Source organism: Musa acuminata, chromosome BXJ2-5 (genome assembly GCF_036884655.1).
Source record: "Musa acuminata AAA Group cultivar baxijiao chromosome BXJ2-5, Cavendish_Baxijiao_AAA, whole genome shotgun sequence".
Lineage (NCBI taxonomy): Eukaryota > Viridiplantae > Streptophyta > Magnoliopsida > Zingiberales > Musaceae > Musa > Musa acuminata.
The window spans coordinates 20,297,151-20,315,015 of NC_088342.1; positions in this window are offsets into that span (position 1 = coordinate 20,297,151).

The window sequence follows — 17,865 nt, forward strand, 5'->3', positions numbered from 1 at the left end:
TTTCCAACAAGTGTAGTCCGTCCCATTGAAAAAGGGAGGACGAATGAGAGAATGACCCTCTTGAAAGCCATAAAGAGCCATTTCTATTTGGGTGTTAAACCAAAGTAGAAAACCGTGGCTCTGATACCAATTGTTAGGATCGGAGCGGCACTAAGAGGGGGGGTGAATTAGTGCAGCGGATTAAAACTTTAGTTTTAATAAAAACTTTCGTACGATAAGAACGGAACTTGAAAAGCTTTAATCTTGAAAACGTATTCTTAAATATGTGCAGCAAAAGTAATAAGGAACTTAAAGCATATAAGAAGGTTTGCAATAATGTAAATAGCAATAATGAAATGCAAACCAAGAATCACGCCGATTTTAGAGTGGTTCGGTCAAATGACCTACTCCACTTGCGAGGCCCCTCTTCGATGAGGCTCCCACCTTCCACTAGCAAGTCTCTTGAAATGGAAGGGTAAATACCCCTCTTACAACTTTTACAAGCGGTTCACTCTCTTACAGATTTTCAACAAGAAAGAAGGAGGTGAACACTAGCAAATTGAAAACAAGACAAGCTAACACTTTTCTAAGGCTTTTCTCTCAAACACTTGCTGCTCAAAAAGTTGTTCTCTCAGCTGAGATTTGAGGGGTATTTATAGGCCTCAAGAGGATTCAAATTTGGGCTTCAAAATTTGAATTCTCTTTGGGTTCCCGCTGTTGGAGGTGCCACCGCCCAGCCAAGCGGTGCCACCGCCCAGCGCTCGGGTGCTGGGCGGTGCCACCGCCCAGCCAGGAGGTGTCACCGCCCAGCTCTCGGGTGGTGGGCGGTGCCACCGCCCAGCTAGGCGGTGCCACCGCCTACAGTGTTTTCAGCCCGACTACAGTGTTTTCAGCCACTAGTTGGGCTTCAATCTTGGCTCTCTAGTTCGCTGGTTTAGCTTAATTTTTAGCCTAAACCAACTCTGACTTTGGGCCCAGTTGGCCCCTAACCAGGATATAGGATTATCTCTTAATCCTAATCCTAATTACAAGTGGACTACATAACCAAAACACATCCTAAGCAAATTTTCAACCGCGAACGTCGAGTCTTGTTCTAGCGAGCTTTCCGACGAACTTTCTGCTGACGGGCTTCTAGCAAGCTCCCGAACTTGTGATGACTTTAATGAGTAGCCGAGCCTTCTCGGTGATCTCCGTGAACCTCCGACGATCTCTTCGGCGAACTTCCGAAAATTCCGACAGGTTCCCGATTTCTTCTCGGTTGGTTCTGGCAGCATCTCCGACGATTCTTCGGACTCTTAAACGTCCATCGAACTTGACTCCGGTATTCTCGCTTTGTGTTTTTTGGTTATCGTAGTTAATCCTGCACACACAAGCAAACACTCTACTCCGATCTAGACAATTATTATAACGCAAATTGACATTCTGTTGCCCGGCACATCATTGGTTGGCGCTTCATCCGATTCTTCGGTGCATCGTCCTCTCTTGCAGCTTGTTGCCCAATCGGCGGTTGACCTCCGCAACCCCGATATCCTTGGCGCAATTTCGCTCTCCTTGGCCCGATGCCCGACGCCCGAAGCCTTCTGCCATCCAATATCCTGACGTGATCTCCTCCGACGCAACGTCAATTCCTCCTGCGTTAATTGTCTAATCCTGATCGAGTAGACCTGTATCACTCAAAATGTAGTCAAACATTTAAACACAATCAATTAGTTTCATCATCAAAATCCGAGATTCAACAATAGTGATGACTTACACCAGAACGATAGCATGACTAATATGAATTACAAAAACTTGTGTGATATGAATGTCTTATATGACTTGCAAATCCTTGAAAATATTACAAGATTGATATCATGAAATTTATATTGAAAATCTTTATCTTCTGTCGTAGCAAAATTCGTCCCTTATCATTTAACTTATGATTTTCATCGAAGTTTTGTACTTACTATTGTTTAATGAGGATAACGATAAGTTCTACGATTAGAACATATCGGGTTATGCTTGAATCCAATGGGATGGAATTCAAGTTTTTTTTATCTTCTCATAATATGACATATAGATAGGGGGAGTTATGTTTAACTCCGTCATCAATTGATTGTCATCATCAAAAAGGGGGAGATTATTGAATCTCGGATTTTGATGATATAATCAATTGGTGGGTTAATTGATCTAATCCATATTATTGAGTTAAGTGTGCAGGATTAACTACGATAACCAGAAAACATAAAGCAAGGATACCGGAGTCGAGCTCGATGGACGTTTAAGAGACCGAAAAATCATCGGAGATGCTGCCGGAACCAACCGAGAAGAAATCGGGAACGTGTCGGAAGTTCACCGAAGAAATCGTCGGAGGCTCGCGGAGATCACCGAGAAGGCTCGGCTACTCGTTAAAGTCATCACAAAGATTGGGAGCTTGCAGGGAGTCCGTCGGAAGAAGTTCGTCGGAAAGCTCGCCGGAACAAGACTCGACGTTCGCGGTTAAAAAACTTGCTTAGGATGTTTTTTTTTTGTGTTATGTAGTTCACTTGTAATTAGGATTAGGATTAAGAGATAATCCTATATCCTAGTTAGGGGCCAACTAGGCCCAAAGTCAGATTTGGTTTGGGCTAAAATTAAGCCAAACAAATGAATTGGAGAGCCAGGCAGTGGCACCGCCTGGCTGGGCGGTGACACCTACATGGCTGGGCGGTTGCACCGTCCAGCACCCGAGCGCTGGGCGGTGGCACCACCTGGCTGGGCAGTGGCACCTCCAGCACCGGGAACCCTAAGAGAATTCAAATTTTGGAGCCCAAAATTTGAATCCTCTTGAGGCCTATAAATACCCCTCAAATCTCAGCTGAGGTTACAACTTTTGAGAAGCATTTTGATTGAGTGAAAAGTCTTAGAAAGTCTTAGCAAGTCTTGTTTTCAATTAGCTAGAGAGTTCTCCTCCTTCTTTCTTATTGAAAATTTGTAAGAGGTTGAGCTGCTTGTAAAAGGTTGTAAGAGGGGTGTTTACCCTTCCATTTCAAGAGACTTGCTAGTGGAAGGTGGGAGCCTCATCGAAGAGGGGCCTCGCAAATTGAGTAGGTCATTTGACCGAACCACTCTAAAAATCGACGTAATCTCTGGTTTGCATTTTATTATTGTCATTTACATTACTGCAAATCTTCTTACTGCTTTAGTTCCTTATTACCCTTGCTGCGCAACTTTAAGAATACGCTTTCAAGTTAAACTTTTCAAGTTCCGTTCTTATCGTACGAAAGATTTTGTTAAAATCGAAGTTTTAATCCGCTGCACTAATTCACCCCCCCCTCTTAGTGCCGCTCCGATCCTAACAGAGCCAGTGGATCGGTCGACGTATCGATAGAAGGCTTTGGGCCAAGGATTTGGGCATCGGGCCAAGAAGAGCGGAGATTGTACCAAGGATATCGGAGTTGCGGAGTCAATTGGCCGATTGGGCAATAGGCCGCAAGAGAGTACGAAGCACCGAAGAATCAGACGAAGCATCGAGGGACCAATGACATGTCGGACAACTTGATTAGATGCTTAGGATTAATTGTCTAGATCAAAGTGTGTTTTACATGTGCAGGATTAACTATGATAGCTTGAAGACATAAAACAAGTTTATCGGAGTTAAGTTCAATGGGTATTCAAGAGTCTGCCGAAAGTCCAAAGAATCATCGAAAGTGCTGCCGAAACCAACCAAGAAAGAATCGGGGACTTGCCGAAGTTTTCAGAAGTCCGCTGGAAAGATCATCGGAGGTTCACGGAGATCACCAAGAAGGTTCGGATACTTGCCAAGGACTCGTTGAACTCGCCACAAGAACAGGAGCTTGTTGGGAGTCCATCGGAAGAAATCCGAGGGTGTATCGGAAGTCCACCGAAAGTTCACCGGAAAGCTCACCGGAAGGAAACTCGACATTGCCGGTTAAAAATTTACTTAGGGCTATGTCTTAATTTCGTAGTTTGCATATAATTTGAGTTAGGATTAAGGGTTAATCCTATAACCCGGTTAGGGGCCAATTGGGCCCGAGTTTGGACTGGTTTGGGCCAAGTTTGAAGCCCAACCAGTGAGCTAGAACAGTCCAAGCGGTGGCACTATCGGACTAGGTGGTGGCACCGCCCAAAACCTGAGAGGTCCGACGGTGGCACCACCAGTACACTACTGGGCTCGGCGATGGCACCGCCCAGAACTTGAGAGGTCTCGTGGTGGCATCTCCAGTACACTATCAGTGTCAGACACTGACAAGCGATGACATCGCCACTGACAGGTAGTGCCACCGCCACTGACAGGCGGTGGCACTGCCAGCACCGAGAAACCCAAAAGTAATTTAAATTTGGAGCCTAAATTTGAATGCTCTTGGGGCCTATAAATACCCCTCAATTCTCAGCAGAGATAACACTTTCTTGAGAAGTTAGAAAGTGAGAAAAAGCTCTAGCAAAGTCTTGTTTTCAATAGTTTAAGTGTTCACCTCTCTCTTTCTCTTTGAAAAAATCTGTAAGAGTGTGAACCACTTGTAAGAAGGTTGTAAGATGGGTATTTGGTCCTTCTCCTGCAAAGTGATTTGTTAGTGGAAGTTGGGAGCCTCATCGAAGAAGGCTTCGAAAGTGGATGTAGGTCATTTGACCGAACCACTATACATCGTGGTGTTCCTTGAATGTGTGAGTGTTTAATTTTCTGAACCATTTTTTTACTTAGCTGCAAATCATTCGGTTTTCATCTCCCTACTCTTGACTACCTTTACTCATGCTATTTTAGCTAAGTCATCCTACGTCAAATCGAAATCTCTATACATTTACAAAATCGATTTCAAACTTACAAGTTTTAATCTACTGCACTAATTCACCCCCCCCCCCCTCTTAGTGCCGCTCCGATCCTAACAATTGCTAGCTTATTCTAAAATGATGCATGCAATACTTATGATTTTATTATGATGATGTATTTGATGTATTGCATATCATGTATGATAATCATAATTAAAATTGCATTGACTTGAATTAAATTTAAATTCAAGGTTTATCTCAATTAGGACATATTGAAATGAGAATGACACTTTATTTTTGTCATAATTTGAAAATTGATTAATTGCACCATTGTTTTCTTATTCCCCTCTTTTTGCCAATGACAAAGGGGGAGAAAGAATTTCTAAGGTGAATATCATTAAAAGAGGCAAACTTGTTAGCTTGCACAAGTCAAGAAATACAAAAACATGTTAGCTTGCTCATCTCAAAAGAGAAGCAAAGATTGCTAACTTGCATATTTCAAGAAGCAAAAGTTGCCTTCTTGAACATCTTAAATATTGCTAGCTTACATAATGTAAAACTCAAAATTTTTGCTAGCTTGCAATGATGATTAAACTTGAGATTTATTATGTAATGATTTGAACTTGGATGTCTAAAAACACTTACTAGTTGCACTTCTCCATTTTGTTGATGACAAAGGCAGAGAAGTATAATGTTATGTATAAGTTTATGATAACATATTGCTTGGATTTTAGAATCCAAGAGTCTCTATCAATATGGCATATTGATAGGGGGAGTTTGTTTAAACTCCGTTATCAATTGATTGTCATCATAAAAAAGGAGGAGATTGTTAAATCTCAAATTTTGATAATAAAACCAATTGATAAGTGTTTATGAATTGATCTGCGTTTTGAGTGATGCAAGATGCTTCGATCAAGATGAGACAATTAAAACAGAAAGATTGGACATCTAGCCGGAGGATCGGATGATGTATCGACAGAAGGCTTCGGGCCATGGATTCGGGCATCGAGCTAAGAAGAGCGGAAATTGCACTAAGGATATCGGAGTTGTGGAGGTCAACTGGCTGATTGGGCAATAGGCCGCAAGAGAAGATGAAGTTTCGAAGAATCGGATGAAGCATCGATGGACCAATGACACATCGGACAACATGATTCATGCTTAGTAATAATTGTCTAGATTAAAGTGTGTTTTTACATGTGCAGGATTAACTACGATAGCAAGGTATAAAGCAAAATGAAATCCGAGACTCAAGAACGTGATTTCGTTGGGAGTTCGAGAGTTCGTCGGAAGTCCAAGCATTCGTCGGAAGTTCTTTTGGAATTGATCGAGAAGTCCCAGAGCTTGCCAAAGAAGCTCATCAGAACTCACCAAGAAGATCATTGTGAAGTCTAGGAGCCTGCCGAGAGTCCGCTAGAACATTGTCGAGAGATCGTCGGAAGTTCACCGGAAGATGGCTGGAAACTCGCCGGAAGAAACCTAGACTTACGGACTTTTTTTAGCTTAGTAAATATCTTAAAATTATAGTTAGCACAAAATTGAGATTAGAATTGGGCCAACACAATTAGGGGATAGTTAGGTCCATTTTTGGGTTGTGTTGAGCCAAGCGAAAGGCCCAAACAATGACAAAACAGGTGAAACCATCGTGGCATAGTCTCCGAGACTATGTCAGGCAGTGGTACCATCATTTTGGGTGGTGGTACCACCTAGACATAGTTTTCTAGGTGGTGGCACCGTCAGACTGGATGGTGGTTGTTGGGAAATCATTGGGGGGCGACATCATATGCGCAGCGGAAGAACAAGAAAAACAAAAATCCCCGATTCCCAAAAAGATGTTCGTCGTCGTGCGAAGATTGGTGCGCAAAATCCGCAAAACACAAAACTGCGTATAGAGATTGTGTTACCTAGGGAGATCGTATATCCCTGTTTCCTTGCAGATCCTTAGGAGAGGGTGAAGGAGGTCAAGCGTCCTCCTCTCTAGCGGTGATCCACACAGCAGGGTTGCGACGACGCTCCTCAAAACTCCAGGCCTACTCTGAGGTGGAGAGGGAGAGGAGAATAGGAAGGGCAAGCAAAGACTCTAGCCTATGAGGCTGTGAATCCCTCCTATTTATAGAGATCCCGTGTCAAAACCCTAATGGGTCCTTTCCCTAGTGGGTATTGGATATGCATCCAATAAGACAGGGCTCCGTCGGATATCTCATATCCGAACCTCTACTCATCGCAATGCCTACCATATGTGTGTGACCCTCTAGGCCCAATATCGAGCTGGCCGTGAGTCATACCTGTCAGAACTCCTTCTAACTTAGTGAATTATTATCTCTGTAATAATTCACTCGACTCATCGACTACGGAAGTACTAGGCCACTACGCCGTAGTCCCCAGACGATACAGGGGAATCCAATCCATTGGACCTGTCTGTCCTCAGTTACCATGTACCTATAGTCCCTCATCCATCTAATATCCCAGAGACCGTATATCGAGCATGGTGCTGTCAGACCCATACGGTTTCTACTCGAGTCTCGCTCTAATCGGATTCTCCCGGAGAACTCTTTCTCTCTCAACCCGAATGACCCTGGCCAGGGATTTGTCTGAGCAAGAACACATAGGATATTCCTCTCATGACGCCGAGAGTGGATGATCCTCTATTGACACTCAATAGCCCTCGTAAGGTCGACTACCACTCCCAATGACCAGCTGTACTAGATCTGAGAACAGTCAAACCTATAAGTCTGGTATCAAAGAGTGGAGCACTCATACAGGACATCCTTGGTGTCTCAAGTCTAAGGACCAGATACACCACTAGGACTATGGAATCGCTGTCTGACAATAAGGCATCATCAACCATCCAGCATTCCGTAAGCGGATCAATCAGTGAACTCATTCTCCAATGAGCACCTGTACTGTATCCCTAGTGTCTCTACACGAGCAGCTATGAGACCAGCTGCATCCATCATATGGACGGGTATACAGCACACCAGTCTATCCGGTTATCACGATGTCCCTCTCGAGTAACCTATGACCGGGATTATTTAGGATATGTATTTAAAGGTGAATCGATCTCATTATCGTGATCTCATCACGATCCGATTCCCATTGCACAAATCCAAGGACATCACAATATATATGCATTTATGCAATAGTTATAAAGTGATATACGCCAAAATATAATAAGCAAAAAGATTCTGTATCAAGTCACACGTGCCATCACTCACGTGATTGGCTTGCTGGGCACCTATGACTAGCAATCTCCCACTTGACCTAAAGCCAATCACCTATGTGTCTGATCCCCATCAGACCCCTGTGACGCTCAAAGACAATCTGAGACAACGGCTTTGTCAGTGGATCTGCAATGTTATCTTCGGATGGAACTCTTTCCACTGCTACATCTCCTCGGGTCACGATCTCTCTTATAAGCTGGAACCTCCTCAGAACACTTCTGATAAGACCCGGGTTCCCTTATTTGAGTAATCACCCCATAGTTGTCGCAATATAAGGAAGTCGACTTGTCGCTATCTGTATCGACTCCCAAATCTGTGATGAACTTCTTCACCCAGACTCCCTCCTTTGCTGCATCTGATGCAGCAATGTACTCCGCCTCTGTGGTCGAGTCAGCAGTGGTATCTTGCTTGGAACTCTTCCAGCACACTGCTCCTCCATTCAAGGTAAACACATATCCTGAATTCGACTTGCTATCATCGACATCAGACTGAAAACTTGAGTCAGTGTAGCCTTCAACCTTAAGGCTATTGCCTCCATATACTAGTAAAAGATCCTTAGTCCTTCTCAAGTACTTAAGGATACACTTTACTGCTTTCCAGTGCTCCAAGCCTGGATCCGCCTGATACCTGCTCGTGACACTCAGAGCATGCGCTATATCAGGCCTAGTACATAGCATGGCATACATGATAGACCCTATTGCTGAAGCATAAGGTATCATATTCATGTTTGCCCTTTGGAATTTTCCATGCCAAACCTTTTGACAATGGTTACTATGTACCTGGACTGGGACAAGCCAAGCATCCTCTTGGATCTATCTCTATAGATTCTAATCCCCAAGATATAAGATGCTTCCCCTAAGTCCTTTATGGAGAAGTGTCTAGATAACCAAGTCTTTACTGTGGATAGCATTCCTACGTCATTCCCAATGATGAGGATGTCATCCACATATAACACCAAAAAGGTGATAGCGCTCCCTCTTACCTTTCTGTACACACAAGGCTCATCTTCGTTCTTAACGAAGTCATAAGATCTGATTGCCTCATCAAATCTTATGTTCCAACTTCGGGAAGCTTGCTTTAGTCCATAAATGGATCTAAGCAACCTACACACCTTATCTGGGCAGTTCTTGGACACGAATCCCTCAGGTTGCATCATATACACCTCCTCCTCCAGGTTCCCGTTGAGGAATGCGGTTTTCACATCCATCTGCCAGATCTCATAATCATAGTGTGCTGCAATAGCCAATAGAATTCTGATGGATTTTAGCATTGCTACGGGTGAGAAAGTTTCGTCGTAGTCAACACCTTGCCTTTGACGATACCCCTTAGCCACTAGCCTTGCTTTATAGGTCTCTACCTTTCCATCTACTCCGATCTTTTTCTTAAAGATCCACTTGCAACCGATGGGTACAATACCTTCGGGTGCATCAACTAGGTTCCAAACCTTATTGGAGTACATAGAATCCATCTCAGAATTCATGGCTTCTTTCCACTTCCCGGAGTCTATACTCATAATAGCCTCCTCGTAGGTCTGAGGATCAATATCCTCTACATCCTCTGCTCTAATATGTCCCACATATCTCTCAGGAGGATGGGATACTCTATCAGACCTGCGTAAAGTTGATACTTGTGTATTAGGTACCTGAACAGACTCGGGCTGTAGAGTGGTGCTTGAGCTTGGTTCCCTAACTTCGCTCAACTCTATCATTCTCCCACTGTCTCCGCCAAGAATGTGTTCCTTCTCAAGGAACACTGCTCTCTTAGCTACAAAGACCTTTTGGTCCTCGAGATGATAGAAATAATACCCACAAGTTTCCTTGGGGTATCCCACAAATTTGCATCGCTCTGTCCTTGATTCTAACTTATCGGGGTTGTGTCTTTTAACATGGGCAGAACAGCCCCAAATCTTAACAACTTTAAGATCAGGCTTCTTCCCTTTCCATATCTCATATGGTGTAGACACTACCGACTTAGTTGGAACTCTGTTCAGAAGGTAAGCTGCGGTTTCTAGGGCATATCCCCAGAATGAGATGGGTAGGTCAGCGAAACTCATCATGGACCGTACCATATCTAATAATGTACGATTTCTCCTTTCAGAGACACCATTGAGCTGAGGTGTATAAGGAGGTGTCCATTGGGATAATATCCCATGGTCCTTGAGGAAGTGAGTAAACTCTGTACTTAAGTACTCACCTCCTCGATCTGATCGAAGAGTTTTGATACTCTTTCCAGTCTGGTTCTCCACCTCATTCTTATACTCTCTGAATTTCTCAAAGGCCTCGGACTTGTACTTCATTAAGTACACATATCCATACCTTGAGAAATCATCAGTAAATGTAATGAAGTAGGAGTAACCTCCAATGGCATGAGTTGACATGGGTCCACATACATCACTATGTATGAGTTCCAACAACTCAGTGGCTCTCTCTCCAGTTCCACTAAATGGAGAGTTGGTCAGTTTTCCACGAATGCAAGGCTCACAAGTTGCATATGACACATAGTCGAATGGATCTAGATATCCATCATTTAGCAACTTTTGAATCCTTCTTCCATGGATGTGACCTAGCCTACAATGCCACAGGTATGCATTGTTCACCTCATCTCGTTTCCTCTTAGACACATTTACATTCATGATATGTGGAGTGGTGTCTAACATAAATAAACCATTATGCAATGTTCCTTTCGTGATGATCTTATCATCTAATAATATCGAACAACCATTGTTCTCAAAAACAAATTTATATCCACTAACTGTTAAACATGAAATGGAAATAATGTTTTTGATAATAGAAGGAACAAAATAACATGCATCTAATGCAATAAAAGCTCCACTAGGCAGATGTAGAGCGACCTCGCCAACAGCTAATACAGCAACTTTTGCTCCATTACCCATCTTTAGGTCCATCTCGCCTCTCTCTAGTCTCCTAGGCCTTGCCAGAACCTGCAACGAATTGCATATATGATAAGCACTACCGGTATCTAATACCCATGTGTTATCATAAGAGTCTGACAAATGGAGACTGATCATGAATGTACCTGAAGCTTCATCAAGCTTTTGTTTCGCCCTTTCTGCAAGGTACTCTTTGCAGTTTCTCTTCCAGTGCCCATCTTTACCACAATGGAAGCACTGGCCTTTGTCCTTTGTTGGGTCTTTCTTAGCAACCTTTGCTTTACCTTGTTTGCCCTTGCCCTTTCCCTTCTTAAGGGACCTTTCTGCTTTCCTTTTCTTTCTGGTCTCACCAGTGTAGAGAACTGGCTTCTCTTTCTTAATAGTACTCTCTGCCTCCCTCAACATATTGAGGAGCTCTGGGAGAGTCACCTCAAGCTTGTTCATATTAAAATTCATTATGAACTGTGAAAAGGAATCTGGTAGGGACTGAAGCACAATGTCCACACACAAGTTATCCTCTAGGACCATTCCTAGACCTGTGAGTTTCTCTATCCACTCAATCATCTTTAGGACATGGTTCTGAACCGGTGTCCCCTCAGTCATCCTAGCGCGGAAAAGGCTCTTGGATATCTCATATCGTTGAGTCCTTCCCTGTTCCTCAAACAATTTACGGACATGTAGGAGAATGGATCTGGCATCCATCTTTTCATGTTGTCTTTGTAACTCTGGAGTCATAGAGCCCAACATATAGCACTGAGCAAGAGTGGAGTCATCAATGTACTTCACGTAGCGAGCGATCTCATCCTCGCTTGCCCCTTCTTCGGGCGTAGGCATCACTGTATCAAGGACGTACACGATTTTCTCCGCTGTGAGAACAATTCTCAAGTTACGGAGCCAATCCGTATAATTTGGACCAGTGAGGCGGTTGACATCAAGTATGCCACGTAAGGGATTTGAAAGCGACATTTTCTGAAAATAAAGATGTAGCAAAATGAATAACATGCAGATTTTGCAAGAAATAAACTATCAAGATATGGACTTCTATCTTAATATGCTCCCACTATTTTACTAACGAGTCACGCGACACCCTCAGCACGTGAAACGGAAGTCTCCGGCAGACTTCTAGTGGGGATCAGGATCCAATCAGCGTCTTAGTGTAACCTCGAGGGACTCGACCAATCACACTAAGCCTAAAAGGTAGACAACTCTTACCGATCACAACTCCTTGTGATTCCCGTCCTGTTCGGCCTCCGAATCACCATGGCCTCGAGGGACTCGACCAACCATGATGCTCGGTTAAGTCAACACCTTCGTTACAAGATGAGTCTGATTTGATGATATACCCTCGAGGGACTCGACCAAGCATACCATGTCCTCAGGTCACCGGTGACATCTCTATGTCGTAAGCAAGATAGCGAATCGCGATATAGGTGAGTCTCGAGGGACTCGACCAACTCAACCTACACCGGGATTCGGTTCCTACTCATAACGATGGAAGGCCACGTGGGTCAATCTAATTGCCTCACGTTTACCGACTTAATATTATCGAGAGATGTTTCTATAATTTGGTCTCCTAATATGACATGTCACACATATACATATTTAATATATATCTACATCGCATGCAAATATATATACTTATCTAGTATGTGTATAAGCAATCACATCAGATGATCATGGACCACAACCTAATATGATTAGGCCCGAGCCAGTAGGCCTAATCACTCACATCAAGATCTATGTGTGCAACGGTGCATCTCCATGCCCTGTGATCGTCCATCTCGTCCTCGTCGGTTTCGTCGACATCTTGATGCATCTCCATGCATCACGATCGTCCGTCTCGTGGGTCCCGCTATCGCATCCACGCTCCCGCTGTGCCTCCTCATGTGATTACAACTTAATCATAGGCACGCAGGCCCGACAATAAACGAGAAATATAATGGAGGTTCGCAGACCTCAATAATAATAATCACAAGTACACACATCACACGGTCCATGATCATCCGTCCACACATCATACATCACATGTATAAATAATCATCATCATGTAGGACTACTAGATAATAATAAAAATAATAATCAACTAAACCTTTTAATTAATTAATATTTTTCTGAAATCAGGGACATGTAGGGAATTTCTCAATTGCTAAGGGTATTTTCGTAATTTGGACAAAAGACAGAAACTGGAATTTCTCAAATTCCGAGGGGCAAAACTGTCTTTTTCCCAGAAAACCCTAATGCCCTTTCCCCTTTTCGCTGCTGCCGCCGCCGCCACCCTGCCGGCGGCGGCCTGTGCGGCGAGGGGCGGGGCGCTGCCCTCGCCTGCGGGCGGCACGCCCGCTGGCGGCGATGCCGCTGCGGGTGGGCTCCCCTTTCGGGCGCCGCTGCCTCCGCAGGCGGTGCTGTCCCGCCGGGCGGCCGCCCCTGTGGGGGGGGTTTCGCCCGCGGGAGCAGCGGCGGCAGGCGTCGCGCGTCGCTGCCCTGCGGCGGCAGGCGCCGCTTCCTTTCGGCGGCAGGCGCCGCTGCCCTGCGGCGCCTCTGCCCGTCGGTTGCCAGCCCCGCCAGCAGCAAGCCTGCTGCAAGCAGACCGCCGGCCGGCTGCTGCAGGCACAGCGCTTGCGCATGCGCCGGCGCTGTGCTGCCTGGCTGCGACTGCGGCTGCCGCTGCAGGTGGCTGCAGGCATGCAGATCGAGGGTAGCAACTGTTGCTGCCCTTCCTCGCTTTTGCGTCAACGATTTTGACGTCAATTTTCTTCCTAAACACAATACACGCAGTTCAAAACCAATCATTCGCACGAACAACCTGGCTCTGATACCACTGTTGGGAAATCATTGGGGGGCGACATCATATGCGCAGCGGAAGAACAAGAAAAACAAAAATCCCCGATTCCCAAAAAGATGTTCGTCGTCGTGCGAAGATTGGTGCGCAAAATCCGCAAAACACAAAACTGCGTATAGAGATTGTGTTACCTAGGGAGATCGTATATCCCTGTTTCCTTGCAGATCCTTAGGAGAGGGTGAAGGAGGTCAAGCGTCCTCCTCTCTAGCGGTGATCCACACAGCAGGGTTGCGACGACGCTCCTCAAAACTCCAGGCCTACTCTGAGGTGGAGAGGGAGAGGAGAATAGGAAGGGCAAGCAAAGACTCTAGCCTATGAGGCTGTGAATCCCTCCTATTTATAGAGATCCCGTGTCAAAACCCTAATGGGTCCTTTCCCTAGTGGGTATTGGATATGCATCCAATAAGACAGGGCTCCGTCGGATATCTCATATCCGAACCTCTACTCATCGCAATGCCTACCATATGTGTGTGACCCTCTAGGCCCAATATCGAGCTGGCCGTGAGTCATACCTGTCAGAACTCCTTCTAACTTAGTGAATTATTATCTCTGTAATAATTCACTCGACTCATCGACTACGGAAGTACTAGGCCACTACGCCGTAGTCCCCAGACGATACAGGGGAATCCAATCCATTGGACCTGTCTGTCCTCAGTTACCATGTACCTATAGTCCCTCATCCATCTAATATCCCAGAGACCGTATATCGAGCATGGTGCTGTCAGACCCATACGGTTTCTACTCGAGTCTCGCTCTAATCGGATTCTCCCGGAGAACTCTTTCTCTCTCAACCCGAATGACCCTGGCCAGGGATTTGTCTGAGCAAGAACACATAGGATATTCCTCTCATGACGCCGAGAGTGGATGATCCTCTATTGACACTCAATAGCCCTCGTAAGGTCGACTACCACTCCCAATGACCAGCTGTACTAGATCTGAGAACAGTCAAACCTATAAGTCTGGTATCAAAGAGTGGAGCACTCATACAGGACATCCTTGGTGTCTCAAGTCTAAGGACCAGATACACCACTAGGACTATGGAATCGCTGTCTGACAATAAGGCATCATCAACCATCCAGCATTCCGTAAGCGGATCAATCAGTGAACTCATTCTCCAATGAGCACCTGTACTGTATCCCTAGTGTCTCTACACGAGCAGCTATGAGACCAGCTGCATCCATCATATGGACGGGTATACAGCACACCAGTCTATCCGGTTATCACGATGTCCCTCTCGAGTAACCTATGACCGGGATTATTTAGGATATGTATTTAAAGGTGAATCGATCTCATTATCGTGATCTCATCACGATCCGATTCCCATTGCACAAATCCAAGGACATCACAATATATATGCATTTATGCAATAGTTATAAAGTGATATACGCCAAAATATAATAAGCAAAAAGATTCTGTATCAAGTCACACGTGCCATCACTCACGTGATTGGCTTGCTGGGCACCTATGACTAGCAGTGGTACCACCCAGTGTCAGACTGTAGGCGATGGTACCGCCCGTACCCTAAAATTTCGGGGGTTTGAATTTCAGGCTCTAAATTGGAATCCATTTGGGGCCTATAAATACCTCAGCTATTTTTGCATGGATTAGCAAGAAATATTAAGCAAAACTCTATAATTCTAAAGTTGTAAACCTTAGAAAGTTTAGTTCTCTCCTCCCAAAGCTTAAAGAGAGTTCTAAAGGAGGTGTGAGAGGGATACCTTGTAAAAGAGAGTTGTAAAAGGTTATCTCCTAAACCTGTGAAAAGGAGAAGAGGGGTGTAAAAGGTGGTTGATCTTCGCCTATTGAAGGAAGACTGATAGTGGATGCTAGTGGCGTTGACGGAAGAGGAATTAGCGGAGTGGATGTAAGTCACGACGACCGAACCACTATAAAAATCTAGTTTGCATTTCTCTTGAGTAATTTACTGTAACTGCAAACTATTTTACATGCTTTACATCCACTATGCTCTTTTGTGCACTTTCAAAATTATTACGTTTATGAAACGATTTTTTGTTCGAAACAGATTTAATCGCAATGAAGTTTTGAACCGATATAATTTTTACTACTGTACTAATTCACCCCCATCTTAGTGCCGACTCTTTTCCTAATAGTTGGTATCAGAGCCATTTTTTTCTCATTTAGTTTAACACCTAAGAGAAATAGCTCTTTTCGGCTTTCAAGAGGGACTTTCTCTCATTCGTCCTCCCTTGTTCAATGGGACGGATTACACATATTGGAAAACTCGAAAAAGAGTTTTCTTACTTTCTTTGGATTTAAATTTATGGATTATTATGGAAAATGGTTTTTGAATGTCTTCTCTTCTAATGAACCATTGGAATGATTTGGAAAAGAGGAATTATTCTTTAAATGCTAGAGCTATGAATGCTCTATTTTGTGCCTTAGATAAAACCAAATTTAATCGGGTTTGTACTTGTGAAATAGCTTTTGACATTTGACATGCTCTTGAAATCACATATGAAGGCACTAGTAAAGATAAAAATTAAAAAATTAATTTTTTGATGCATGATTTTAAACATTTTAATATGAAACTAAACGAAACTATTGGAGACATGTACACCCATTTTACGGATGTCGTCAATAGTTTAAAAGCACTTGGTAAAAGTTTTTAGGACTTTAAACTTGTAAACAAAATTTTATGTTCTCTTAATAAGAATTGGATTCCGAAAATAACCATAATACAAGAGGCAAAAGATCTTAATAATTTTTTACTTGAAGAACTTTTTGGTTCAGTAATGACATACGAAATGACGCACAATACACAAAATGAACTTGAGAACATCCTTCCAAAGAACAAAAAGGATTTCAGACTTAGAATAATTGAAGACCACTTGAGCATAAGCTCAAGTGATGGTGAACTTGAACTCCTCACTATGAAATTTAAAAAGTTCATGAAACAAAAATTGAAAAACAAAAATAAACTTTAAAAAAATGCAACTACTTGCTATGAACGTAAGAAGAGGGAAGCAATCTTTGACGTAATGAGCTCATATGAAGATGAAGGACAATCAAACAAAGGTGAGGTGACAAACTATACCTTAACGGTTTTCGACAATGAGGTAAAATACTAAAACGAAACCTCCTTAGTTTATCTTGAAATGCATGATGCTTTGCATGAGTTATTTTTAATTTAGCTTAAAAAAATTATTTTCTTGAAAATTATATATTTAATAATATAATGAATAATGCTAAAAATAAAAATTTTAGGAATCATGCTTATCCTTCTAGTAATGATCATGAAAATTACATGTTTTATGTTAAAGTAATAAAATATTAGATTTAAATCTAATGATAATCCTATGTATGTTTTTCAAGAAAAAATAATGTGTATCTTGATGATTTCTGATTTGATTGAAACCATGCTTGATGTCTTAATGAAAATGTTAAGAGGTTTGATATCATACTTAATGTGAAACTATACATGATGATTTTAAGAAATGATGATTTTTGGGAAATTTATGGTTTATTGATTTGGATGGTTTTTATGACGAAATTTATTTTTCGATCCTAACGATTGATGCATGTTCTTATTTTGCATAAAAAGACAAAGGGATACTTGTATGAATCCAACAACTTAAAATAAAACATCTTTATCTTATCGAGTTTTGAACAAGAGATTGAAATACATATTTATATTATTTTGAATCTCTTGAACTATGAAAGTGATTTTGATGATTTGATGATTTAAATTTGAATAAATTTTTTTTATCCAAATCATGATCCTGATTCCTTGATATTTACAAATTAAGATTTATTATGAATCAAGATTTTCTTTTAATCATTCTCCTATGATTATACTTGGTATTTTCTAAATGAATCATGATTTTTCAGAATTATAAGTTTTATGATTCATAATGAAATGAGAGATATTATACATGAATCGAGATCGTTTATGTGTTCTCTCATGATATCTTTTTGCTATAAGAATGTCTTCATCTATATCATGATCTTGAATTCTCGATATTAATACTTGAAATTTTTCTATGATTCAAGATCTTGTTTTTGAACTCCCATGTTTCTTTTTGTTATTTACTAAAAATGAGATTTGTCAAAGCGAATCATATCTATTGATATGCATAAATTGAGATCTTGTTATCCTACTATTATTTTTTCTATTCACTAAACTAAAAACTTATTCTAATAAAGCATGATATGCTACTTGACATCTTTTAAGG